Below are 26450 nucleotides of genomic sequence, written 5' to 3' on the forward strand. Positions count from 1 at the left end.
TTTCTTTCTGCGTGAAGATACTGCTAGCCTACTGAGGCTGACCAGTGGAAACCTCTCTTTGCTTTCACTGTTTGTGACTGAAGATGTTTGCCTGTTGCTGAAGCAAAACAAATTTCATTACAATAAAAAATTGCATCTGCCAACTCAGTTTTAAATGCAGCTCTTGGAATTTACAGGAAAGTAAAAGGTCCCAGAGAAATGAATTGCTGTCTTGTAAACTTGCCAAGCATACATGAAAGAGCTGATAGGTCTTTGGCCTACTTGCTTTTATGATGATCTATAAGCTGCACATAAATATTTTATCTCAGATGGCACAGTTTAGGGCCGTGGGGTTTTCAAAGTAGGCTAAGGAACTTTTCACCTCCAAATCATTTCTCTGGACCTGGCTGGCTGCTGCGTTTTGTAGTGAGTCATCACAGTGAAGAGGCAACTGATTTGTGGTCTTAATGGAAATGCCAAGGAGATGCACGTTGGCATAGCATCACTGTATTCAACAGAGTTGCACTGACGTGGCCAGAGAATCTGATCTCTCACCCAGAGAGGCTCTCCTGGTGGATACGCTGTGAGGAGGCACACATTCTCTTCCCTTGACCTCAAAGAGATGGCTTATTTTGGTCTCTCTCCTCCTGGTGCCCAAGTAATAGCCAACAGAGCATTGCAAAGCAGCAAGAAGTCATGTCATGATGATGTTGTTTGGTATTGCAATATAAGGGTCAACACACTTGCCATTGGCCAAGTGTTCAAGTTTTTATTATCTGTCTATTTATTCTTCCTGTCCTGACGCTGTTTGTTTATAGTAGTGGAATTTCAGCCTTGTCCTTTTGAGAGCATCCTCTTATGCCATTATGTATCTTTACACAGCTTTATTAGCACTGGTTGCTCCTCCTTTTGTGTATCATTTCTGGTGTTGCAGTCCAGCTGCATTAGGTGCAGCACAAACACTCCAAAAGGTGGGTGTTTGCCTTCCTTGGGAAGGAGAAGGTGACAGAAAATTCATCTCTGGGAGAAAAAGGGTCCCTCTTCTGAGAGAAACAGCCTGGTGTCTTCGTAGGTTTGAGCTTGGAAGCAACTGGTGACTGTGAACTCAGCAGAAATAGGATGGGTTACCCTATTGAAGGTGAACGGGTTCAGCAAGCTGTTGAGGTCAAATCCTTCTCTTTTGTCAGGAAAACCCTGAAGAATTCAGCTGTGAGGCTTGCTCTTTGAAATTGTGCGTGTCTGGGGAAGACTTATTAACTTGACATCTGGATTTGAGGTTGCTGTTGCACCAGAGGCTGTAGCCAAAGAGTGTGGATTTGGGGAAGGGAGAGGTGGTTGGTTATTTGTGTTAGTTATATGTCATATTAATTAATACGGAAAATACGAATATTATTTATAATATTTGTGTTATATTCTGCTATCATTCTCCTTTAGCTCTGTTGATGGCAATTTGTTTGCCTGTCACTATAACTGTTTGCCTCCAATGGGATTGCTCACCAGTGAGCAGTTGGTGTTTATAGTGAAAAGGGGGCTCTGTGTGTCTTTTTTTTCCTGTTCCTCGGGCAATCACAGCGTAATGTGATGAGAGTCAGGAGTGTTTGGGGACAATATAGAAAAGAGACTGGTGTACTTACTGCCTCTCCACGCCAGCAGATACCATATGTTTTCCTTAGTTTCTAGATCAGCTAACCTTGCAAAAACTCCCCTGCATGACCCTAGGGCAATCCCGACCATATTTCTATGCCAGTCATAAAAGTCTAAAAAAGGCTGGCTTTGGCTGCAAATCAGAGCAGTTCAGGACACTTAGTGTAGCACAGGAAACAGGTTTGGGAGATGTTGGTTCACAAAGCTTATGGTGGACCTATGAGATGTTTAAAACACTTATCTCTCCTTTCACCCTCACTTAGCTGTAATGATTAAAATTCTGAATCTTCACCTAAAGCAGACCTGGATTTCTCAAAGTAAGGATCTGACTTCCTGGTTTTGGGCAAAATCCTAGGATTATCTTCCTCAAACTTAAAGCTTTGAAATGGGGTGGATGTCCTAGGTAATTCTGCAAGTTCGCCTGCATTTTACAAATTGGATCCTCTCTGAAGCTGGGACCCTCTTTTGTGTCTCAGAGGATCCTAAGTTAGGAAAATACAGACTTTCCAAACTTTTTAAGTGAGTAAAATTGTATTCTTGGTACTCAGAAAGAAATGTAATTTATAGGTTGGAAGTTAAGTTGTAAGGATGTCGACATTTTGGAATTATAAAGGCAGCAGATATAATGAGACTACACAGAGCAGAACAAATTGCCATATTTATCCAACAGCTAGTTTGTAAGCAGCTACTCTATATTTTTAATAACACAGAGAATGCCTGTGTAGCTTTGCTGCAAAGTCCCCTCATGCCTCCTAATCTCCAGAAGTGTTTGGCATCAGTTTTAACTCTTTTCCTGCTGAAACCAATGGCAGCATAAAACTGCTTCTACTCTGCATTTCCTTGCTTATATTTTGATTATTTTTTTTTTTTCAGTGACTTAGGAATTACACTGATTTGTTGCTTGGTCAAAAATATTTGGCTTCTTCCTTCATACATTTTTCAGCAATCCGCATGCATCGCAGGGGTGGAAGAGAAATAATTGGCCTATAACTTTGCACAGCTCGGGGAAAACACGCAATTAACGTTGCTGCAAATTACTCCCGGATGAAATTGGTTAAGCTGAAAAGTAGAAAAGCCCAAGAGAACCTTGAAGTCTGAAAATTTCCCTTTTCGCTTTAGGATGTTCATGACCTTAAGACATCATCAGCTGTATCTCTGGGTCTCGTTTCCACGACGAAGCATCTCCTGAGATTTCCTTCGCCAGCGTTGTCGGTGTCAGCGTGGGAGACATCAAAGCAAAAAGCGAGATCGCTGGCGACGGGCATGGCAGCGTGGGGTAAAAGGTGAAGGCTTTGTGAAACGATGCCTGCAGGCTGTATGTTCCACATCAAATGCAGGCTCTCTCCCCAGCCTGAAAACCAGAGCACCATAAAACTCTAGGTGACTCCCTTAATGGGTTTAAAAATAATTCCCCCGAGCTCGCTCCCCGTTGCTCTCGTAGCCTCTCACCTGCGACAGGGAGCCGTGGCCAGCTGCAAGGAAGGGGTGAGAGGGGAGAGGAGACAGGGAGCAGGAAGGAGACAGAGGCAGCTGGCAGGCCTGCAGGATACCATAACCGCTCTGGTGTTCCCCAGGGCCAGGGCCCAGGTGCAAGGGTGGATGTTCAAAGGAGGCTGAGGAGGGAGGTGCCCAAATCTCACGTAAAATCATTGCAAATTGGGCAACTATTTAGAATCATAGAATGGTTTGGGTTAGAAGGGACCTTAAAGATCATCTAGTTCCAACCCCCCTGCCCTGGGCAGGGACACCTCCCACCAGACCAGGTTGCTCAAATAGCCATCCAGCCTGGCCTTGAACCCCTCCAGTGATGGGGCATCCACGACCTCCCTGGGCAACCTGTTCCAGTGCCTCACCACCCTCACTGTAAACAATTTCTTCCTAATATTTAACCTAAATCTCCCCTCCAGCAGCTTAAAACCATTGCCCCTTGTCCTGTTCCATGTTTTGTAGTAATCGCTGTGGGGAGGAGAAAAAGAGTGTGGGTGTCTTCGGCCTTAAAGGGTGAGATGATACTTTGACCATCTCTCCCCTTCCTGTGCAGTTTGGTGTGCCTAGCTCTTTCCTTTACAATCCTGATCTCGTTCCATCTGTAAAGTCAGAAGCAGTTCAACTGGCAAGGGTCATGTACCAATGGGGCAGTTCATTTGAGACACGGAGCCAGTTTGAACAGTTTGTGCCCCAACTTCATGGGGAGATGCCAACCCTCACCCACCCATGGCAGAGAATAAACTATTCCCTAACCTTGACCTCTTCTCTCGTGTCACTAGAATACACCCAAGAACAGCTGAAATGTCCCTTGTTCTCAACGAATGCTCCCAAAGCATTTGGGCTTTGGGATATTAGGAATATTAGGTTGGATATTAGGAAAAAATTTTTCACCAAAAGGGTTATCAGGCATTGGAATGGGCTGCCCAGGGAGGTGGTTGAGGCACCATCCCTGGAGGTGTTCAAAAGCCAGGTTGATGTAGTGCTGGGAGGTCTGGTTTAGTGATGGTGTTGCTTTTTGTTTGTTGTGTGGGTGTCTATTTTTGTCAGTGAGGTTGACGGTTGGACAAGATGATCTTTAAGGTCCCTTCCAACCTAGAAGATTCTGTGATTCTGTGAAAGATCTCCCAAGGAAAGCAACCATGGGGAGCTGAGACATGATATTTCTAATAGAAACAGAGATCTGGGAAAACTGAGGACCTGCTCACAGCTGGAGTGGGCTGCCAGCCCAGATATACCTGAATCCTTGCACCAGCAGAAAACATCCCAAGGTATAAGGTTGATGTTTTTTTTCCTCCTTTAATTTTTTTATCTCTTGCTAATGAATTCACCTCATGGTGGTTGGAGCTTTTCCTTGGCACAATTCTTTTCTTTCATGGTTGAGTGGTCCCCCCCTTACTCAAGGCAACGATGACCATCACATTTAGTTTCCATGTAATCTGGTGCCAGGTCTTGTTGTCCTAGCCTAAAGCCCTTGTCACCAGCTCCCTCGGGCTTGTCCCAATCAAAGGGGTGACACGAATGTTTCCCTGCCAAAGAGCAATTGATTCTCTGCTGCCCGTGGGCCCTCTGCTTAGGAGCACTTTGGAGGCAAAAGATTACATGTCTCTGGGGAACGAGGGAGAGGAGGAGTTAGCAAGGACTGAAGTGGTGTGATGAGTGCTGGCAGGATGGGACTGACCCTGTGGCACTCTGGGAATAAATGAGTTAAGAAATCTTCATTCCACTGCCCCAGTAAATGCTTGTTCTGAAGAAAAGGGCTTATAGAATCATAGAATGGTTTGGGTTGGAAGGGACCTTAAAGATCATCCAGTTCCAACCCCCTTCCCTGGGCAGGGACACCTCCCACTAGACCAGGTTGCCCAAAGCTCCATCCAGCCTGGCCTTGAACCCCTCCATGGATGGGGTGTTATGACCAGATTGATTTTAGGGTGTTTGGGTGTGAGGAAGCCAACTATGACCAGATTGGTTTTAGGGTGTTTGGGTGTGAGGAAGCCAACATTGAGTGCAGCAGATTCTGGACACTTGGCAAGTTGGAGGTGATGCCAATGACAGGGAACCACAGTTAGGCTCCCTGGTAATTGCAGCAAGAAGGTTGCATGGTACCCCATGGCTCTGCAGAAGAAGTGAGAACAGTGTAATTGGCATGAGGGAGCAGGTGTGAAAACCCCAAAGGCGTCATCCTAAAACACCCATGGCCATGTAAACACCAAATCCCAAACCACTCTCAGAAGCACTTCTCCATTGCAGCTCTGCTCAGGGATTCCTCAGGAGGGAATAGATGCATTAAGTCCCACCATTCTCTTCTCCCATGGATTTCTTTTCTCTCCTTGCAGCTCTGCTCAGGGATTCCTCGGGAGGGAATAGATGCATTAGGTCCCACCATTCTCTTCTCCCATGGATTTCTAATTGGGACTTTTTGGAGCAGCCAGACCATGAAGGAGAAATTTACTGCAGACTCTGTGTAGGAAATGAGAACCATGCCTCTGCGAGATGGGTCTGGTCTGCCCCAGCCTGCAACTCTGGGAACAGGGGCAGAAAAGGAAGGAGCTCTTGCAAAGCATGTAAAAATAGTCACCTGGAGACAGCAGCCACCGCGGGGCTGCATGTGTTTTTTTTAAAAAGACTGACAAGAGGTGGATTTTTTTTTTCATTATTTCCAGGCTGTTGGAGTCATTAAGCTGAATGTCGTGTGCTAGAGGTATGGCACTGTCTTGAAGCAGGCAGGAGGTACTTAAAAGGTCATTATAGGGAGCAACAGCCTGTGTGTAAGGCCAGGAGGTAAGGTCAGTCTTTTCCCTGAAGCAGGTTTTGTCTGTACAGCATATGTATGACCCTGGGCTTTGAGAAATATCTTCTCTCCATCCCATAAGCGGTGTGCAGCATCAGTCAATCATCTTCAAAACCTGACATTTTCTTCCTCTACTTTGCAGTGCTCTAAACAATTTTGAAAGCCTGTGGAAATGGCCCCATAGAATCATAGAACCATAGAAAGGTTCGGGTTGGAAGGGACCTTAAAGATCATGGAGTTCCAACCCCCTGCCCTGGGCAGGGACACCTCCCACCAGACCAGGTTGCTCCAAGCCCCATCCAGCCTGGCCTTGAACCCCTCCAGGGATGGGGCAGCCACAGCTTCTCTGGGCAACCTGTTCCAATGTCTCACCACCCTCACAGTAAGAATTTCTTCCTAATATCTAATCTAAATCTCCCCTCTTTCAGTTTAACACCATTACCCCTCATCCTCTCGCTATAATCCCTGACAAAGAGTCCCTCCCCAGCTCTCCTGTAGGCCCCTTTTAGGTATTGTAAGGCTGCTATAAGGTGTCCCTGGAACCTTCTCTTCTCCAGGATGAACAACGCCAACTCTCTCAGCCTGTCCTCATAGGAGAGGTGCTCCATCCCTCTGATCATCTTCATGGCCCTCCACTAGGTCCCGTTCCAATAGGTCCATGTCCTTCCTGTGCTGAGGACTCCAGGGCTGGACACAATACTCCAGGTCGGGTCTCACCAGGGTGGAGTAGAGGGGCAGAATCACCTCTCTGGACCTGCTGGCCATGCTTCTTTTCATATTGGTACGATTCTGCCCCTAAAAATGCATGACTATATGTCTTGTGTTAGGAACAGCGTGTTTGGAGGTCTGGAAAGCCCCTGCCTTCAGTCTTCTGGGGGGACCTCTGTCTCCTCTGGGGTTCATTGGCTGAGACAGGACCACAACAAAGAACCTGAGCACAGAATCCTGCCTCCTCTGGGCAATAACAGTTTTGTCCTACTGACCTAGTAGTATAAGAGGTGTCAATGGAGGCGCCAAGTTCATGTACTGTTGGTGATATGAGCTTCTAGCACACTATGGCTTCTACTTATTAAATTCCACTCTCCCCAGCCCAAAGGAAGCTTAGGAAACAGTTTAAATCTTTGTAGGTGAAGTCAAGCATTCAAATGCTAGGAAATGCCAGATTTATAGTTGCCACTGTAATCTTGCACGTGTGCTTTGATACAGCCTTTAGTAACCCGACTCCCCGAGTTTTCCAAAAAGACTGCAGAGGGACCTGACTTCCAGCTGCCCAGATAAGCTTGGATCAGGCATTTCCACCTTCTGAGTATCTAAGTCTCCTACTTATGCAGCTCTTTGACGTTGTGTGATACGAGGATGCACCCAAAGCGGACAGCACGGTGTTTTGTGTTTCTTGTGCAGGGTAGGTCAGGGTGGTGCAAAGTGAGAGAGCACAGGTCACCTTGGTGTTGAATGACTTTTAGAGTGCTGCACCCGAGAGCTGACCTTGAACTTAAGTGTAGTAGGTTTCCTGCTGCAGTGGTTTTACTTTCGCAGGCAGCTTTGAAATGTGGTGGCATCTGACCTCCGCTGAAACCAAAGGCATGACTCCACTGAACTCTGAGCATCACCTGTTCCACCTCTCTGGAAACCCCCAGAGGTGCATTTCCCACTGAACCCATCTGTGTTTGTTACAGTAGGGTAGAAAGCAAAATGTTTTTTCTTGAGAGCATGGAGTTAATAGCTTGTTCATTCACGATTCTGTTTAATAATTCATGTCATAGATATTACTGAACTAGGGAGTCCAGTACCAGGACATTGTGTGCAAGCTTTGGTTGAGATAAACAAGCCATGAGACTGCAGTCTGGATGGAAAGGCATGGAGGTCTGGGAAATCAAGTTGCTGACTGGGAAAAGCCACCTGGGTAATGGTTTCTGCTTTCAGAGTAACAGCAATATTTGTCCATGTCCCTTTTTGTGGTGTGTGGTGTCTGATATATGCAAGGATTAAGGTCATTAATTGCAGTTTCTAGAGGTCTGTCTTATTGCGGACTGGGACTCTGGAGTTGAGTGGTGTCCATCTGCATGGTCTCAATTTACGGTGTTGTGCTGAAAGCATGTGTGGGTTAGGCAGGAAACAGAGCTGCAAGGGTCCAGATCCACACATGGACTGAGGGGATGGAATGCGTTGCAGTGGCTCCTCAGAGACAACCTCGAGGGCATGCATACCAGTGTCTTGAACCCAGGCTAAGTCTCCTGTGGCACCTCTCTGAGTTCTCAGCTGATGGTCTTCATGGTAAGACAGCATTTCCTTTATCTCTCTCTTATTTCTCTGTAAATTATTCTCAATCTTTATCTTTTGGTTGTTGTTGCTTTTGTGTCAGAGTGGGTCTTTGATTGCAGGCCTTCACACATCTTAATCAAGTTGGGTTCTTTCTTGTTCAGACACTGCTGGAGATGACAAAGCCTCAGCAAAACACATTTTACTAACACCTTTGTGCCCCGTGGGCAGGACACATCCAAGTGTTTCTCCTGTAGCTGTGCAGAATGTGCCATGGCAGCTGGTGTAAGGAATATTTTTGGAATAACTTTACCCTCTTGCCTTTCTGATGCTCCCTACACTTGGAGATACTCTGCAGAGCAAACCAGAAAAATAACAGGAGGCTTTGTTTCTCTTGGCGGCTTCAGTTTCCTCCCTCCCTCTGTGAAAACTTTTGATTTTGTCTGTCCGCAGAGGACTTTACTAGAAAATTAGAGAAACTATGTCGTGAGTTGAAAGCTGGCAGGGGAAGGGCCTGCTTTAATTTCCCTGTGGTGTACACAGCTCCTTTTCAGGGACCACAAACATCTTTCTGCAGCTGTTTCTCTCGTGCAAAATTAAAAGGTGGTAAGACTAGAGACAGCTTACATGAATACCCACCTGAAGCTCCACCATTGGTGCACAAGCAGTGGCTACATGCCTGCTCTACCCTACTGCAGTGGCTTTAAAACAGTACCCATCCCTTGGTTTGGAAAAAAACAAACTCTGAACCCCCTAATAAAGCTTCTTAATAAGAAAGACATCCAACAACACCGTGGACAGGGTGCCAAGACAGTGTGGGGTGGCTCTGGGCTTGTGGTCTTGGCTGAGTCTCCAGGATGTATGCAGTGGGATCTAACCACAGCCCTTGGGAGGGCTGCTCTTTGAGAATGAGTTTGAATCACCTTTGTGGATGCTGGAAGATAACGATGACTCTGCTTGCCTGACAGACTCATGTAACAGAAGAAGTCTTGCCAATACTGGGGTTTCTCTGACCTGTGCTTCACTCCTAAGAGGTAGAGTTTTGCCAGTGAGAAGTTCCTGTGTGTTTTCCTTTCCTACTTTGAGCCTCCAGTATCCTTCACGTCTCACAGAAGCCATGATTGAAGCTAGTGCAGAGGACTTATAGGAGGAGGTTCCCCACCTCTTCTTTCCATAACCTAAACCTGCACTATCTTCATAGCTGCACGTATGCATTTTAGTCACCTCTTCTTCCCATAACCAAAACCTGCACTGAGCTATCTTCATAGCTGCACGTATGCATTTTAGTAATTTAAAGTAGAAGATGTGATTCTGATGAGCCAAGCTGATTCATACCCTTTGAAAGGAGAAAGGACATATCTATTTCTTGAGAGGTGGGACATATCCCAGCAGCTTAAGGAACTGGACATGGGAGTGAATCAGGCGGATGAATCGTGAATCACCCAGTCAAAATCCAGTTCTGTTTCCTTTAAAAATTCGTCATTTAAAGCAAGTTGTCAGAAGATCAGCTGAAACTGATATAATCTTGTGTCAGATCTGAAAACAACTATTTGTATTGTTGACCTAATCATAGAAAAATGTTAACGTTGATGACTAATAGAAATTCCCCTCTTAAAAAAAAAATCTGTATGTTGCAAAATTCAAATGTTTGGAGATTCCCAATTAGAACCATCTCTGAAAAACAATTTTGCCAAATTCAAAACTTTCTTGGTCTCTTTATTTATTGAAGTTGGTGTTTAGCTAACAATGCTTCCTTTTAAGATATCTGTTGGGATCCAATTCAGGCCACATTGGAGGATCTCTGTCGATCTCAACCTGTTATTTAAAAATGGCCCCTTTGACTAATTCTTTCATATAATATCAGCAGTAAGATTCCACTCTCACTTCAACATGCAATAAAAGAGAGAGAGTACGGGAAGATGGATGGAACAGACTTTTCCTTGGAAGAAGAGAAATAGCTGACTTCCTCCCAATCTATAAATACCTCTTTAGGGAGATAATTTTGGATATATGAGAGAATTTTATGCAGAAGGTGAAGACATAGGGATGTATCATCTCATGAAAAAACTCTTAGAAGTCTACTGATTCTATAGCAAGAAAAGTAATTCCCATTCTCACAATTCCCATGCTGCTCCTGGATTGCATCAAGACTGCTTCATTTGGATGTGGGAAGCAATAAGCCTTGTTTTTTTCAGGTTCATCTTGGTGCACTTTAGCACTAGATGAACTTTCCATGGGGAGAGAAAAGAGGAGGGAGAGTAATACTCAAAAGAAAGATGAAGCTCTTGCCTACAGATTTGAAAGCAATTAGAGGGAGAAGCCATCATGAAGAAAAGTCAAACTTTAAAAATGTATGTGATGTGGCTCCTTGCCAGCCAGAGGGGCAGAAGCCACAGGAACCATAAGCAGAGTTGTGTTGTGTCTTGGGGATTCATCTCCTTCTCAGTTCCATTTATGATTAGTTAGTGCAGTGGACTCTGTTGAGCTGTAGCTTTGGATAAGCTGCTTTGCATCTGTTCAGGAGCTCTTGGCACATGCATAAGGTAATTTAAGATTGCTTACCCAGTTGGTGCCTAAAGAAGATTCTCTGCTGGTCCTTTCACTCTTCTGTCTTTTCTCTTGAGGAGTCTGTTAAATTATGATTGGAGACATCCTCGGCAATATTTGCATTTCACATATCATCAGGTATGTTTTTTACTGCAGTTCCGATGCCTGTAATTTACTATCATCATTCAGAGACCACACATGATGAATCAATGCTTGCACTGATATTGTCATATCTCTGGTGCCTTTCTGGCTTGTATGTGCAATCAAATGTAAACTATTGTGCTGATCCAGGGAAGTCCTCTGATTTGTGTAATGCGTAAGACCAGGGCAGGTTGCCACGGTGGTCTGTTTGGCTATGAACAATGAAACAAAGACATTTTCTAAATGAAAGGCTGACAGTGGAAATTTTGACGCAAAAGGCAGACAACAGAAGTTCTTGCCCATTGACATCTTTGAGATCTTGGTGACAGCAGGATGGGGTGGCAAGGAACAAGAGCATGAGTAAGTGCTCCATCAAGACTCTCTGGCTGAGCCAGATAGCAAAGTGCATGTCTTGAACCTGTCTGAAGTTGGAACAAATGAGTTTTGATGGCATAAGCACCGCTGTTTACCCAAACCATGTGAGTCAGCCATGGGCAGGACTGGTGCCACAGGGAAGTGTGGCCAGGACGAGCAGGGAAAGAAAAACTTGGTGTGTGGAGCCCAGAGCACTCCTTCCTAACACCAAAATGCCACCCTAGTTCATGCTCACTCTGACATGGCCAAACCTCTGCACACCAAGTTATTTGGGAGCGAGCTTCAGACCACTTCACGTATTTGGGACAGCTGAGGTGATAAGAAGACACACAGCAACTAAACCAGAACTGCTGCTGTAGCCCATCCACAACATGTGAGATGGAATTCAGCAAATTCAAATGACACCTTGGTCATGCAAACTGCAGCCCATCTCTGAGCAAAGAAGTTATATAAACTATAGGTTCTCTGCTGCTAATTATTTTCTTCATTCCCATGCTGTGCCAAAGAAGGATAGGTGAAAGCAAATAAGGGCTCCAGGATGTTGGAAACCATTGGATGCCCTGGAACAAATTGAGATCAGGAAATACAAGCAGAACCTGTGGATCAAAGGGTATGAATCTAGGTTCCCAAATAAAGGGGTGATTATGTGAGCAGTTTAGAAGGGATTAGAGTCATAGGTGATAATAGTAAGCAGATGGAAAGGGACGCCATAAAGAGCCAGAAATAAAATAAAAGGCAGGTGGGAAAAAAAAAAAACCACAAACAAATGAGAGACATGTGATGGGAATCCTACCACAATTAAAAATATGAAATGAAGTGCTCTGATGCTCCTCATGTACATAAAAGTATGAAATGAGACACCTTGCGAGGTGCTCTGACTCCAGTTGATACCCTGGCTTCCTCCACAGCTTTCTGAGTTCTGATTTGGGCAGGAGACGATATTCCCTGGAGAAGGGATCCACTTAAGAGAAGCTTTTGTGATAAGTGCAGTCTTTGTAGTCTGGCTGAAATGCTACTCCTGTTTCATAGGACTGTGGCTGGGCGGACAACCATTCTAGATCCCTCCCATGTTCCCTTCATAGATGATGTTTCTTTCTTAGCCAACTGCTGGAGGCTAAGACCAGGGGTCTTTACATTTCGTACAGTCATGGTTGCTTGAGCTATAGCCTGTCATTGTCCTCAAATTTATGTTAGACCCACAAGACCCACAAAATCTGGGTCTAAGTCCTGTGGCTGGTGAAGGGTGACTCTTGCAAGAAAGTTGAGTTCTGGCCTTTCAGCAAAGGTTTTCATTCTTATATGGCTAGTCCACCCTTAAGGGTCAGGAAATTAGCTTTCACGTGCAGGTTGGTCTCATCTTTGCACTGAAAAACTAGAGCTCCATTATTTCCAATTCTGTTTTTTCGTAACTTTTACATTGAGTCCTTGTATTTCCGTTTCATTGCTCAGGAAACTCTTTGAGGGTAAAGATGACAGCATGTGACAGAAAAGAAAGAGTAAAGCCAAGTTAATTTAAATCTGCACTTGCTCTTCACTTCAGAATAAGTGGCTATCCCAAGCCCTTCACATTGATTCATGACCTGATCTCTTTTTTATAACTGTCTCTTTTTTTTCTTCCCCCTACCATCAGGTTCCATCAGGAACCATCAGGTTCATGTATGAAAAAACAAGTTATGTGTTTAGAACATGGAGAAGGCGAGAATGTGTCCTGGGACTTCCTGCTTCCTCCAGCAGCTCCCTTGCTGCATTCAGGGGTTTTATAAGCAAAAACAAAACAAAAAAAAAAAGAAGAGGGAAAACATTAGAGCCACTTGTCCCGTGCTGCAGAAGGAGCTTTCCTTGCTTTCTTATTAGACCCACTTGTCCTGTGCTGCAGAAGGAGCTTTCCTTGCTTTCTTGCTATTCTTCAGTCTGTCCAGTGATCACAATCCTCTGCAAGGATGCACCAGTCAGTCTCATCAGAGAAATGCAAGGGGAGGTGTTACAGTGAACAGCAGCCTCGTGCAAGAAGGAAAATGATGCTGGAAGGGTGGTTTGGAGCAGAGCAGGACCATGAGAAATTAAAGCAGGGGATAAGGGTCTGGCTTGAATAGCTGTAAAAACTTACTTTACTTTTTTTCTCTTGCTTCATCCATATGGTCCCAGTTTGACCCCCTGATGTATCTGGTGCAAACCTCACCTTGCAGCCCCAGCTCTGCCAGTCCCTTCCAATGGCAGCAGCAAGGGAAGCAACTGCCAGCGGATGCTCAGGCATGTTAAAGTGAATAAAAACAGGCTTGCTATTCTTCAGTCTGTCCAGTGATCACAATCCTCTGCAAGGATGCACCAGTCAGTCTCATCAGAGAAATGCAAGGGGAGGTGTTACAGTGAACAGCAGCCTCGTGCAAGAAGGAAAATGATGCTGGAAGGGTGGTTTGGAGCAGAGCAGGACCATGAGAAATTAAAGCAGGGGATAAGGGTCTGGCTTGAATAGCTGTAAAAACTTACTTTACTTTTTTTCTCTTGCTTCATCCATATGGTCCCAGTTTGACCCCCTGATGTATCTGGTGCAAACCTCACCTTGCAGCCCCAGCTCTGCCAGTCCCTTCCAATGGCAGCAGCAAGGGAAGCAACTGCCAGCGGATGCTCAGGCATGTTAAAGTGAATAAAAACAGGTGCATGCCTTTTTTTTGGCAGTTGAAAGGGGAAGTGGGTAGGAAGGTACTTGGCACGGGCTCTGAACTGTGAGACCTTGGGAACAGGCAGCTTCGTATCCGTGGTGTGTGCTGAAGCCATTTTCCCCAGGTGATGAGGCAGGTAGCACCTGATGGAGTGTGGCTGGCTGTGACTCTTGGTTTTGTTGTATTATTGTTGGTTTTGTTGTTGTATTTATGTTGTTATTTGTTTTAAAAGCATGGTGGCCGACACTGTGCGTGCGTGGACTTGGGTAGGATGCCTGGTGTCTCCTCTGGGTAACTCTTAGATGCAAGCAGCTGGAGAAGCTATCAAGGGAGTCTTGCTCCAGGGGTGAAATTCAACTGTGGTTGAGGTACACAGAGCAAATGGCATTTAGGCGTCTGCTGGCCTAATTGCTTCACTTCCCTGCCTCCTCTCCACATCCCCCCAACCTGCAGTCAGTCTGGGAGACATAAGAAACATACTGCTGTGAGGTTTTAAAAGGCTTGGCAACGTGGGAAGCATCTTGAGTGAAAGATAAAGACAGAGGTACCTTTTCTTGTGGTGTGAACCAAATATCATAGAATCATAGAATCATAGAATCATCTAGGTTGGAAGAGACCGCCAAATGCCGTCGCAGGTTTGGAGTTCTTGAGCAAGGATTTTGCAAGAGAATCTGTTTTGCAACTTTTTTTTTTTTCTTCTTTTTTAATTGTTTCCGCTGTAGACAACATGTTTAGCTGGCTCATTACACCATTTACCAAGAATTCGTTCTAGGACAGGATTAATTACTTTGACTGTCAACATGCCAGTTTTCCACCACAGTTCTGTTTCATGGTCTCCCTGGGGAAAAAGACATCTTCCCAGGGGCAAAAGCTTATGGTGGTAGGCAGGCTGCAGTCTCCTTTTCCTCAGAAGCTACTTTTATTTTAGGGATGAAAAGGTGTTTCCAATGCATTTTGAAGGGTTTTAACATAGAACTTTTTGGAACTGATTACAGTTTGGGACACTTACCTAAGCCAGCAGCAAATGTCACTTGGATTATCTTTTGTTCTGATTTGAGAGAGGATCCAGGGAGGTGACTGGAGAAAGTATTTGAGGGAAAACAGTAGAGGTCATTCAGCTTTGATCATCCTTTCCAGTGACATGGTTGAGAATAAACCGAAGCACAGGAAAAAACAACAGTCAGCATCTTGGAGAGAGAGAGAAAGCATTGGGTCAGCTGGCAAGGCTTTGATGGGATTGACACAAGGAGTCATGAGAAGGACAGCATTTCTCTTTTTGTGGGTCAGAGATGAAGCCAAATGCAGGACAGAAGTCTGTGGCTTTGCCTTCAGCTTCCTGCACGTCTGCAAAGACAAACTTGGAAATTAGAGCAGTGGCAAAGGGACGGGCATGTGTGTCATCCCTGCTTGACTCTGTGCATACACCAGTCAAGCAGGATCCTCAGGAGAACAATATATCACAGCCAAAGTGGTGTGAGGAGGTATGAGGGCAAGACTGTGCTCTGCTCCTGCCTTCTTGTATGGCTGCAGCCAAGTCAGGGGTTCTCCGAACCTTTCCTTGCCAGCTTTCTGCAGCTGGGTGCTTCCAAAAAATGGCACTCCTAATGTGTCTGCTGTCACTCTCCATCTGAAAACAGAAATACCTTGTCTCTTATCTTGAGTTCAGGCTCTTCAGGGCTTCAAAGTACTCTTGCTCTGCACCTGGACAGTTCCCAACCATGTGGGTCCTCATCAGAGCGGGGGCTTCCCTGCGATTTTCCTATTATTATGTGCAACTAGGAGTATTCTGGTTTTCTTCATCTGTGCTGAGGAGGAGAGGGTGCAGCTTGGCATGGTTGTGACTCTCCCTGCTTGCATTTGGATCTGATACCATGGATGAGTAGGGTTTTTGGGGATACTGCCCATTTTAGACCATCGTGCTAGAGTGCTCTAGACATACTGTGGCTGTGCACGGATGTTGCATGCAAGACTGGCTGTGTTTTGAGCCTGACAGATGCCTGGTAGCAGCACCAGTTGACTTGTGCAACTTAGAAAGGGCAAAGGTTTGAGAGCCAAGAAAGCCCTTTTCTTGGTCTCAGAAGGACTTCTGGAACAGCCACCCATCACCTGGGCCACGCTTACCCCGTAGCATGAAACTCCTGTGTCTGATTAAACTGGTTTGGATGCTGCCCAAATCCGTATAAGAGACATGATATTTCTCATCAAATCTCAGAGTCTTAAAAAAAAATCCAGTTTAAGAGAGAAATTTATCATTTTTTTCTATTTAAGAGTTTGCCTTGTATGAATTTTTGGAAGCATAATCTGCATAAGAATTACTAATAGAAAAACAATATGAACCTTGTAAAATATAGGATTGTTTCTTAATTAGCAGGAGTTGCATCTCTTCACAATTGATCTTTTTGAAAGAACTGCTGCACATTTCCTATATAGCTAACTATTAAACTGAATTTTCTGCTGGATGATACACAACACAATAACAGACATTTGAAAGGTCTATTAAGCACAGGCAGTTTTCCAATTTTTTCAGCATCATCATTTGCTTCTCTGAAAACAGACTCAAGACATACCTAGAAAATTTAAGTACAGTGTTTAGTATTTATTGAATTTAATGTCTACCTATCACTGCAACATTTGAGTGAACAGTATTACTAATACTTAAGCAATTGCAGTCATGTATATCCACTCCACTAAGTTAGAAAAACTGTAAGTTGAAGATATACTACACTTTACATTATTTGTAGTACTTCTAACATGTAAAATGTTTCCTTTTCAGGGCAAACAGAACAGAATAGTAGTTGGGCTATGCACAGGAAAACCCTATGACACTTAATGAAGAAGCAAGGGGTCCACAATAGTAAAAAGGAAGGTGGGTGCGTATTGGTCCCTGTGATGGGACCAATGGAAGCTTGAAAATCTGGAGTGAAAGGCGAAAAGTCACTAATTCCACCCTGTCTAAACTTTGTGGAGGGGAAAGAGGACGTTTCAGAATTTCCTTGCGCTGATGGGAAGCCCTGCAGTGACCATACCTGCTGTCCTTCTCCAAATTTTCTCCTTAAAACAGGCCCTTGGCATGATACCAGTGAAGCGTAATTAACAAAACTGCTGCTGATACCTGGGTTTGTTAGTTGTTGGGTTTTTGCTGGCCATTGTTTTCTCTTTGCCACCCCTTCATTTTTCTTGCATCTTCCCCCATGTTGGACCATGAACACCCTGGGGTTGGGATCAACTGATGTGTTTGTACACCTTCTGCCATGATGGCCTAAGCTTCCAGGTATCACCAACTACACGTGGCAGATAATGGTTATCTGTTGCCCAGAGCATGAGGGGAGAAGGGAGGAGCAAGGAGCACATTAAACATTTGTTATTCTGTTGAGATCCTCGACCATGTCCTGTGGGACACCTGTGGGAAAAGCTTTACTTAATCTAAAGATCATCAAATCCTAGTCTTCATCCAAGCATCCCACTTCTTTTCACTGCACATACTCTTTAGCCCAGCTCTTCTGAAGTGCACTCTCTTGCCACATATGACTTGCATTAGCTCTAATGAGAATGATCCGTGCAAATCTCCCACTCGGCTAACAGTGATGGCTCCTGGTTGACAAGATAATCTCATCCATGTGGAGAACTTTTCAATTAGGGGTCTTTATAGATTTTATAGCTTCATAAAATTAAAACTCATTAATTTAAAAAAAAACAAAAAAAAACCAAAATAACAATTTAATACCTTATTTGTGGACAACAGGCCTAGCACTTGCAGATGATAACTGAGCATAGTGTTTGATGGCCCAGGATAGACCTGTCAGCAGAGATAGGTAGAGTAATTAAGGAAGGAAGATCCTAGAGATGACACTCAGAAATGCACAGCATTATTCCTCTTCTTTTTAGGAGTAGAAAATATCCAGGATCTGTGTATTAAAAATGTCTTCCTTTATGGGTACAGATTCCATGCATCTCCTGCTGCATGCAGTAGCATAATGAGCAGACATGGTCCTTAGGGAGACTACACTTAATACCCAGGATGAGCTGGTAGACTCAGGATTGAAAATAAGATCCAGAATCAGATGTAAGTATTGGCAAGATATTGGGTGAAAAAAAAAAAAAAAAAGCACTTAATATTGCACAGAACTCCACAGTTCCTGTCTTCTGTGGATTTTCTGTTCTTAAACACTTTGAGACTTTGATATGGCATGGAAATTATAAATTACCATGTAAGCAATCGAGCAGAAACCATGCTGGGAACTGCTCTAAGCATAATGTGTTGATGTGTCCCAGGACCTGCATGTGTTCATCTTTATTATTTCTGCAAACCTCTAGATGTTTTCCTCTTTTTCTTACAGATGAGGTATGCAGACTTGGAGCTTTAGGCCTGAATTGTGTGGAACTCAGGTGTTCTGAACCCAAAATCACTCTCTTGGCAACTATTGCAGAGCTACGCCAATGCATGAAGTATCTTTTCAGATTCCTCCTGCACCTGAGTTTTCCTTTTTGGTGGCCTTGCAGCCACAACTGTTTGAAAAGGCTAAGCAGCTCAATGCTTGACTTACTCCCTTAAACAACAGAAGGGCAGAAAATGAGTATTTCTGAAAAGAGTCACTGGGCAGGGTCAAGCTAAAGATCCACTTCTTCCCCCATCTCTAGCCAACGGTGCTTGCTGAAAGACACCTCTCCATCTGGGCATGCAGGTGGACTCAGCCAGGTTGTGTCCTCCAGCCATGCCCATGAGACGTGCTCAGAGCTCAGCCAGGCACAAGAACCCACGTGCAATGATGGTGTGTGAGATGCCAAACTCCTAGCAGGTCAGAAGTAAGACGTTTTCACTGAATTTCTGCAGCCCAACTCGTACCACAACCCACTGTCGCATTGCTGTCGAGCCTGTATGTGTGTGTTGTCACTATGATGTGTGGTCCAGCAAGTATATCTGAAAAACCTGCTTGATTCGTGGGGAAAGAGATGTTCCCAGATTTGCTGCAGAGCCTTTGACTGGCATGGGATTTTTTTCCTCTTTGTTCCAAGGAGGAGTGTTTTGCCCATGGTTGCTTGGACATATTGCAAAAAAAAAAAAAAAAAGCCATTCATTTTAAAAAAATAATGCAAAAAGTCATGTAATATGTGTAATAAATATATAAAAGAAAAAAAAAAAACGTTGTGCAAGAGCCAGCTGCATGAAAATCCCCATAAATTGTGAAGATTTCAGCGCTGCGGTGAGGTCATGCAATCAGGAAGATTGCAGTGTCTTGAGGAATGACGCAGCTTGACTTGCAGCCCACGTGTAGCTTGCCTGCCCTCTGTCACGGCAGCACGACAGGCTAGGTAAAGCCCTGCAGCCACCAAATTCCCCCAGCCCCAGCCTCTCCCCCCTGCATCCTGCCTTCCCACAGCGTGCAGGTTCTGGGGATAAAGCTGGATGTGGTCAAGCAGGAGAGGGAAGGCAAAGCTGGGCAGGCAGGGCTGTCCTGACAGGTTTTTTTTCTGAGAAGCAGAAAGAGCAATTCGAGTTTTTTGTATTGTTTCTTGCAGCAACGCTCACCACGGCTAATTAATCTTACAGCTCTGATTATGACCCTGCAGCTCTAACTTTGCAGAGCAGGGAAAGACCCTACAAACTTTGCCCTCCCATCCCAAGAAGGGATCTTGCTGGTCTCTCAGCATCCCTGGGAATTTGTCTGTGCCCACACAGCACCAGGACTTTGACCCAGGCTGAGACGTGCTTCCTGAAGCTCTGCAGATGCTTTTGGTATCCCAGGAAAGACTTGATTCTTGTATATTTATGTATACACCGTGCCACGTCACTTACAGAAAAGTCAAATGTGGCTCCCACAACCGTAGAGGGCTTCAGAGATGGCTATGGATCTGCTGATCTGTGTCAAGCCTAGGATCTGAGAGGCCACCAAGGTAACAGGAAGCCAGCAGAGATGGTGCCAAGCAGTGGGAACATAATACCATGAGTCCCCATGGGAACAGGGTGACACCATCAAAAGGTACCATCCAGTTTCTTCCCAGCCCCCTCTTCATGGTGATCTGAATTTCTCCATTTCAGTAAAACTCCAAATTTCTTCACAGAAATACTTCCAGCCCCTGGTCAGAGGGCTGTGCATTGTTTGCTTTGATTTTGTTTGTGGTTTTCTTATGGTGGAGACATACTGCCTGCTCAGAGGGCTGGCTCAATGGTCTTCATGTTTTCCAAAACCACTTGATCTTAGCTGCAGTGGGGCAAGGCTGAGGAACAGCAGACCTCCTGACTGCTGTCCTCAACAGTGAGGAACAAGGACAGCAAGTCCTCCTCTCACCCCGCAAGGGGAATCAGTGCCTGGCAAAGACAGGAGGTTCAAGGAAGCAGGATTCCAGCAGAGCCCACCATGGCTGATGCTACCCTACTATGTATTAGGAACAGAGGTTTTTTCATAGCAAGAGCCAAACACTTGACAGCTCGGCAGCAGCTCAACACTTTTGGTGCAGTGAGCTTTCACAACACCAAAATCAACTAAAACAACTCTTTCAGGAGTTGTTTTAGCACTTCTGAACTGCATGTAACACAAGCTGTGTTGGTAGAGAAGAATTTCAGCCTTAGTGTGGCTGTAGATTGGAAGGAGCCTCTATGAATTAGAAGACAAAGGGAAGTATGAAGGAGCCCAAGGGTATTCCTTGCATTTCTGATGTGAGAAGGCAACCAAAAACTGACCATTGGCTGCTAATCCTTAACTGATAAACCCTGTTATAATAGACATGATGAAAAAATAATTTTCCTCCTAATGGTGAAAGTTTTATGCCCTTTCCTATCTTCCCTGTACAGCACAGCAGAAACACTGATATACTGTGCTAATTACTGATGCATGAAATTTTCATTGCTGTTGCAGACTTACTGAAAGACCTCTATTGTCTGTCTTGTCTATATTGTATCAAAACCAGTAAGGAACCAGTTTCACTTCGGTTTGCATTTGCACCCCTGAAGCCCGTGCTTTAACTCTAAAAGTATGTGGGGAACCCCTTTGAGATACAGATGCTTCCTCAATGGCATGAAGTCCAAAATCAGCAAGGAATCAGTTTCACTTTGGTTTGCATTTGTACCCCTGATCACTCTGGTATTTCTACATGCCTGAAATATCCCTGCTTGGGGGGAGCTGAAGCTCCATGCTTTAACTCTAAAAGTGTGTGGGGAACCCCTTTCAGATACAGATGCTTCCTCAATGGCATGAAGTGTAGGCAGGGTTACATGAGGACCAAGAGAATTTGTGTGCCGAACAAAATTAACCTCAGAGTGAAGCTGATAATGCTGTCATGGTTATCACCTTCTTTAATGCATCTACATTTTAGATGGTACAGCTGGTCTCAGCCCTTTTTTTCCCTGCCCTTTTAGCCATGGGGGAAGAGCTGTAGACTTTGCTACTGGTGCTGCTCTTAAAATGCTATGACTCTGCTCGGTCAGCCCTCATTTTGGAATATCTATTGCTTTGTCAGGGAGGAAGTTGCTTTCCATCTCCTGGATGCTATTAAGAAAAAAAATCATGAGCTGTTTGATTTTTTTTTTTTTTTTTTTTTTTCTTCAGTCTGAACATGTGCTCGGAGCGCGGGGAGGGACGGACCGACACGAAACCACGCTGTAAGGAGGTGCATGGAAGGAGCAGCTCAGGCACTGCCAAACCTCTGCAGCTTGAAAAACCCAGGAGAAGAACCAGTCCCAGGGAGACAGGATAAGGTCATTAAGAATTTAAGAAAGAAAAAAAAAAAGGAAAAGTTTACAGGAAATCTGGAAACCTTCCAGTTTTTGTCACTGGTGTTTGCACAGATCATTTGGGGAAGAGGGAAGGAGGATGGTGAATGAAGGGCAAGCTCCAGCTCTGGTGCAGGCTGCCTGGAGCCACTAAGCACCTTTCAAGGGAGCTTCTGGATCCTCTGCTGGATCCCACCTTGTTGGACAAGCAGCATCCTGCTTTGAGGCATGGTGGGAGCTCGTTCTCAGCTCAGCCTCCCGCCACTCCTCCCTCACGCCTTGGTTGAGTGGTCACTGCGTTTATAATCATAGAATCATAGAATCATAGAATCATTGAGGTTGGAAGAGACCCTTGGGATCATCGAGTCCAACCATCCACCCTACTCTACAAAGTCCTCCCCTACACCATGTCCCTCAGCACTGCATCTAAACGGCCCTTAAACACATCCAGGGATGGTGACTCCACCCCCTCCCTGGGCAGCCTGTTCCAATGCCCGACCACTCTTTCGGTGAAAAATTCCTTCCTAATGTTCAATCTAAACCTCCCCTGTTGGAGCTTGAAGCCGTTCCCTCTTGTTCTGTCACTAATTACATTTGAGAAGAGACCAGCACCAACCTCTCTACAGTGTCCTTTCAAGTAGTTGTAGAGAGTGATAAGGTCTCCCCTCAGCCTCCTCTTCCTCATACTAAACCCAAGGGAGGATGCTGTTTGCACGTGCTCGGGGCTGCCACTCCTTTTGCCCCCCTAAAATCAGCCAGCTTTCAGGCACAAGCAGAAGAGTTTCATCTGGCTATGGATCTGAAACTCGGTTCAGATCAATTTAAAAATACAGCACTTACGGCCGCTTCCATTTTTTTTAGTGGCAGAAGGTTACATATGGTAATTAGGGACTGAATATCGCCTAGCAAACATCCCTTTTCTTGTGCCTAACGAAGCTGTTTGATGTGTTTTCAAAAGGATCTGCTAGAAAAGGAAGAGCAACACCTGCCGAACGCGGCAGGGAGACAAAAGGGATGGCAGAAGAAATAAAACCAGAGCTGAGGAGGCTGTGTCTGGTTCAGACAGCTTCAGCCAGAGCCCCCCGCAGCACCGTGTCACCTCGCTCTCAGGAGCCCCAGGGGCTATAAAGCTGTCTGGGCGGTGAAGCTGTCAGGTGCAGCAGGATCCCAGCAGCTTCTACTTCCTAGTGTGCCTAAAGATGAAAGGATAAGACAGACACACACCAAAAGAGCAGATGATTTGCATCCAATGGCCCAGCACAGGCTGCTTCCGCCTTCGCTTTGCAAAGCATGCCAAGATACAATTAAGGTCTAACGACAATTAAACCCTAGGAGTAATAAACTAGGACTAATTCTCTGCTAGAAACTGCAGTACCTACAATGGTATTAGACCTTCTCCAGGAAACAATCCCTTTTCGTTTCTTTCACTCTTCTTATTTTTATTTTTCTTTCGCCGGGCTTAGCGGGGCTTTCCTATTTTATTGATGAAAAGATGGACTTCTCTGCTCCTCATTAAACCCACAAAAAAAAAGAAATTGAAAACTGACATTTCTGCGAAAACTGCCCCGGGGGCGAGGTGGGAGGGAAAAAGATGTTTTTCATTAAATGTTCCGAATGAGAATTTTTTTTACCCTCTCCCTTCAAATGTAGATCCTGTGGTCTCCCTCCTGACAGGTACCAGTGTAAATACAGGCTTTTCCTTTCCCCAGCTTGGTCCTTTTCTTCACCATACCAGGATTGCTCTGGCACATGCCCGGGATGAGAGATCCAGGTTTTGCTTGACTCACAGAGTGCATTTAGACCAAAGTGAAGAGCTTTAAAAACATCACCCACAAGGGGTGAAGCTCCTTGTGGATTTGTGTTATTTGCAGAAAATTTGAGCAGGTCCTCAAGCCAGTCTGTCAGCACGGTCTGGTAATGGCATCTCTGGCTGCAGGCAATGTTTTAAGGGACATAAGTTAATGTGTTTGCAAAGGAAAAGGACAAAGGCATGCTGAGCAGGCTTCTTCACGCGATGGACCAGTCACTTCTCCAGTGGCACCGGTGATGTTCTGTCCCAACCAAGTGAGTGTGGTCCTGTGATTTATGGTCCTAAACATCCCCAGTGAGGGGGGAAGCAAGGCCAGCTGCTAGCTCACCATGGGATAACCACGCGGGATGGGCCAAAGTGATGAGTTTGTGTCCGGCAAATTTACAGCGTGGTTGTTTTCCAGATGTTTGTAAAGTGCCTGGTACCACCCCAAGCGCTGCAACGTGAGGTTAAAAGGCAGATGGAGCGATGAGATCTTGCTGCCGGGGGCAGATAGTCATGTCCCACCACTTATAGGCTAGTGCCACAGATAACCATAGAACCATAGAATTGCCCAGGCTGGAAGGGACCTCCAAAGGCCATCTAGTCCGACCCCCCCGCAGTCAGCAGGGACACCCCCAACTAGACCAGGTTGCCCAGGGCCTCGTCGAGCCTCTCCTTGAATATCTCCAGGGAAGGGGCCTCAACCACCTCCCTGGGCAACCTGTTCCAGTGCTCCACCCCCCTCACAGTGAAGAACCCTCTCCTCATCTCCAGTCTAAAGCTGTTCCCCTCCAGCTTGAAGCCATTGCCCCTCGTCCTGTCACTGCAGGCCTTTCTAAACAGGCTCTCCCCAGCCTTCCTGTAGGCCCCTCAGGTACTGGAAGGCTGCTATTAGGTCTCCCTGGAGCCTCCTCTTCTCCAGGCTGAACAACCCCAGCTCCCTCAGCCTGTCCTCGTAGCAGAGGTGCTCCATCCCCCTGATCATCCTTGTGGCCCTGCTCCGGACCCTCTCCATCAGATCCATGTCCTTCTTATATTGAGGGCTCCAGACCTGCACACAATACTCCAGATGAGGTCTCACCAGAACAGAGTAAATTGGGAGAATCACCTCTCTGGACCTGCTGGCAACGCATCTTTTGATGCAGCCCAGGATGGGATTGTCCTTCTGGGCTGCAGCTGCCCACTGCCTGCTCATGTCCAGCTTCTCATCCACCAGCACCCCCAAGTCCCTTTCCTCAGGGCTGCTTTCTAATTCCTCACCCCCTAGTCTGTACTGATGGTGAGGATTGTTCCGGCCCAGGTGCAGAACCTTGCTGCTTGACTCTTCCTCCTTTTGCCTTTTGCTGCAGGGTCCTGCTGGGACAGGCAGAAGGGTGAGAAAAGCACCCCATTAAGCTCATCCTGCCACAAACCTCCCGATTGCCAAACAACCAGATGAAAGGACAGTCAAGCTGCAGGAGCAGCAAAGTGCTCTGGGCCTCGTGCACACCCGGGAAGCTTAAAAATCCGAGGGCGTTGAGAGAGATGCTCTGGTTCTCTTCAGCAGCCAGACCACATCTTCCTTAATCTGCCTTGCTCCAGTTTTTACACCCTGAAATGCTTTGGTCCAGCTCTTCTCCAGCAAAGGTCTGATGCTTAGTCCAAGGTCGGACTAGATGACCTTTGGAGGTCCCTTCCAACCTAGACAATTCTATGATTCTATGTGCATTTCTGGTCTTAACTGGGATGTTGATGGTCTAGATGGCTGCAGGCAGCTCCAGCCATCTCTGTATCTCTGCATCTGGCTGCAGAGAAGGTCGGGAAACCCTCACCTCTCTGATGGAGCTGAAGGCTGGCTGCTTGGAAAGCCCATGGTTGGCAGGTGAGAGGTGATGGCAAGCCAGAGAGTGCTGTTGTTCACTCACCCATCTCTTCATTTCAGCCTGTTTACGACAGAACTAATCCACGCTCACCAAGTGAAGGCAGGATGCTCAGAACTGTCAGCACACGCAGTTCCCAAACCCATGAATCAATCATCGCAAGTCCCAAGCGCAAGCATAAAACATCCCAGACAAACTCAATTTTCCAGTTTTGAAACAAGGACTTTTTTTTTTTTTTTTTTTTTCTTTTTCATTTTACCATTTTAAGGCTGAGATTTAGTACTAAACTGACAGGCTTAACTTGTAAAGTAACTGGCAAATCTTGAAAGAATTGTGGTTTTCTCCTTCCCAAAGGACATTGCAAGTGACATGGTTTTTCGCTTTAGTGATAGATGGTACTTGCAGGCAAGTATTTAGATATCTAAGTACTAAAGCAGCCACAGATCTGGTTCCTATCAATAAGACATTTTGTCACAGAGAAATTGAAACAGCATGGACACCACACATAGAAATGGAAAGGAGTATTATACATAAATTAATTTTCTCCAGAAAGGCACGTAGTTTTAGCTGTCTCAGTTCACAGGAGAGTCAGTGGATGTTCATTTCCTGGGGATTGCCCACCTCTAAATTTTACCTTTGATTTTGGGTACCAGTGAAAAGAGTCTTTCAATGCAGCACATGGGTGGAGCCATGCGATTGCAATGAAATAAGAAAAAAAAAAGAAAATAAAACCAAAACAGCACCAATTCCCCATTCCCCCAAGCCTAACTAATGGAGCTGATTTGATTTAAATGTTTTTAAACTGAAGCCTGGGACCAAGATGAGTAATGAGATGTGAAATCAGGCAAGTGGCACGTGCCCCTGAGTGGCAGGGGAAATATTTCACCCAGCTCAAGGTACCACCGAGATCTTCCTCTCCAAGCCTCCAGAGCAGTAACAGGAGTTAATGGCCCTCCAGCAATCCCCTGGGCAGTGGAAAAGTGGAAATGACTCTTTACTGCAGAGGGGATCATCAGGTTCTAAGACAAGTCTCATCTCCCTCCCTTTTCAAGTCTTTCTGGAGTTCACAAAGTAAGAGTAGTTTTAATTATCTGGAATGCACTGAAGTTCTCTATTCTCAAAGCAGTTATTTTCCTAAATAAATGCATCTGAAGGACACAAAGAGTGTCTGCTCTGTGGACAAATATCCAAGAGGTGCATTGTGGTGTAC

This window comes from Calidris pugnax, unplaced genomic scaffold, assembly GCF_001431845.1.
Source record: "Calidris pugnax isolate Ruff unplaced genomic scaffold, ASM143184v1 scaffold75, whole genome shotgun sequence".
NCBI classification, from domain to species: Eukaryota; Metazoa; Chordata; class Aves; order Charadriiformes; family Scolopacidae; genus Calidris; species Calidris pugnax.